Here is a 1,979-nt window from a genome sequence, read left to right as displayed (position 1 = left end):
ATAAATAAGTAAATACCAAGAAGCAGCTTCTCCTCTCCTTCTGGAATCTCTGCCTGGTTCAGCCCACCTGCCTCCTCTCCTGCCTCCACCATGTCCATCAGGATGACCCAGAGGTCCTACAAGGTGTCCACCTTGTGGGCCCGGTGCCCGCATCCGCTCCTGGAGCCTCTCCCAAGTGGGCAGCAGCAGCTTCCAGGGTGGCCTGGGCAGAGGCCATAGTGGGGCCAGTGGCATGGAAGGCATCACCACCATCATGGTCAAGCAGAGCCTGCTGAGCCCCCTTACCTGGAGAGGGACTCCAACATCCAGGAGTCCGCACCCAGGAGAAGGACCAGGTCAAGACCCTCAACAACAAGTTTGCCTCCTTCATAGACAAGGTACAGAGAACAAGATACTGGAGACCAAGTGGAGCCTCCTGCGGCAGCAGAAGAAGGCTGGGAGCAACATGGACAACATGTTCGAGAGCTACATCAACAACTTCAGGTGGCAGCTGGAGGCTGGGCCAGGAGAAGATGAAGCTGAGGAGATCAACTTCCTCAGGCAGCTGTATGAAGAGGAGATCCGGGAGCTGCAGTCCCAGATCTCAGACACGTCTGTGGTGCTGTCCACGGACAACAGCTGCTCCCTGGACATGGACAGCGTCATCGCTGAGGTCAAGGCGCAGTACGAGGAGATGGGCAACCGCAGCTGGGCTGAGGCTGAGAGCATGTACCAGATCAAGTATGAGGAGCTCCAGATGCTGGCTGGGAAGCAGGGGGATGACCTGCAGTGAACGAAGACTGAGATCTCCCAGATGAACTGGAACATAAGCTGGCTTCAGGCTGAAACTGAGCGCCTCGAAGGCCAGCGGGCTTCCCTGGAGGCCGCCATCACAGATGCCGAGCAGCCTGGGGAGCTGGCCCTTAAGGATGCCAACGCCAAGCTGTCTGAGCTGGAGGCCGCCCTGCAGCGGACCAAGCAGGGCATGGCACGGCAGCTGCGTGAGTACCAGGAGCTGATGAACGTCAAGCTGGCCCTGGACATCGAGATCGCCACCTACAGGAAGCTGCTGGAGGGCGATGAGAGCCGGCTGGCGTCTGGGATTCAAAACATGCGTACCCATAGGAAGACCACCAGCGGCTATGCAGGTGGTCTGAGCTCGACCTATGGCAGCCTCACAAGCCCCGGCCTCAGCTAAGGCCTGGGCTCCAGCGCCTTCGGCTGCACCAGCTCCATCAGGGCCATGATTGTGAAGAAGATCGACACCGGCGACGGGAAGCTGGTGTCCGAGTCCTCTGACGTCCTGCCCAAGTGAGCAGCTGAGGCGGCAGCCCCTCCCAGCCTGCCCCTCCTGCGGCTGCCCTGGAGCACGCGAGGGCGACCGCTGTGCAGAGGAGAACAGAGAATGGGAGACCCACCCACCTGAGGCTCAGCCCTAGCCCTCAGCCCACCCCCAGGGGAGTTTACTGCCTGAGGATCCCCCTTGCCCGTGCCTCCAGCTACAAAACAATTCAATTGCTTTTTTTGGGGGGAGGGGAGGGGGTCCAAAATAAAACCTCAGCTAGCTCTGCGGAAAGAGAAAGAAAGAAGAAAGAAAGGAAGAAAAGAAGGAAGGGAAGAAGGGAAGGGAAGGAGAAGGGAAGGGGAAGGGAAGGAGAAGGGAGGAGAAGGGAGGGGAAGGGAAGGGGAAGGGAAGCGGAAGGGAGGAGAAGGGAGGGGAAGGCAAGGGGAAGGGAGGAGAAGGGAGGGGAAGGGAAGGCGAAGGGAGAAGGAAGAAGTTTTTAGCCTGTACAATGTAGGGATAGAAAGGAGAAATAGTTCTATCTGGGCTGTGGGTAGGACTTAAGCAGAGACTTGAAAGGGGAGGTAATAACAGCTGCCTCATGAACAATAAGGGGATGTTTGTTAGACAGAAAATGAGGGAGAAGAGTGTGCCCAACAGGTAATTGCAGATGAGAAAAGGAAAGAAACACCCTGGCCTGAGCTTGAGGAAAATGTGA

The 1,979-nt window shown here is 57.5% G+C and overlaps 1 pseudogene; it reads left to right on the top strand.

The window, feature by feature from the left end:
• The first annotated feature begins 232 nt into the window (after nt 1-232).
• Nucleotides 233-1,287, top strand: LOC713337 (keratin, type II cytoskeletal 8 pseudogene; annotated as a pseudogene).
• Nucleotides 1,288-1,979: the final 692 nt, after the last annotated feature.

Source organism: Macaca mulatta, chromosome 6 (assembly GCF_049350105.2).
Source record: "Macaca mulatta isolate MMU2019108-1 chromosome 6, T2T-MMU8v2.0, whole genome shotgun sequence".
In the NCBI taxonomy this organism is placed as follows: Eukaryota; Metazoa; Chordata; class Mammalia; order Primates; family Cercopithecidae; genus Macaca; species Macaca mulatta.
Note: the sequence above shows the minus strand (reverse complement) of the source record. Positions and strands in the feature narration are given on the sequence as shown.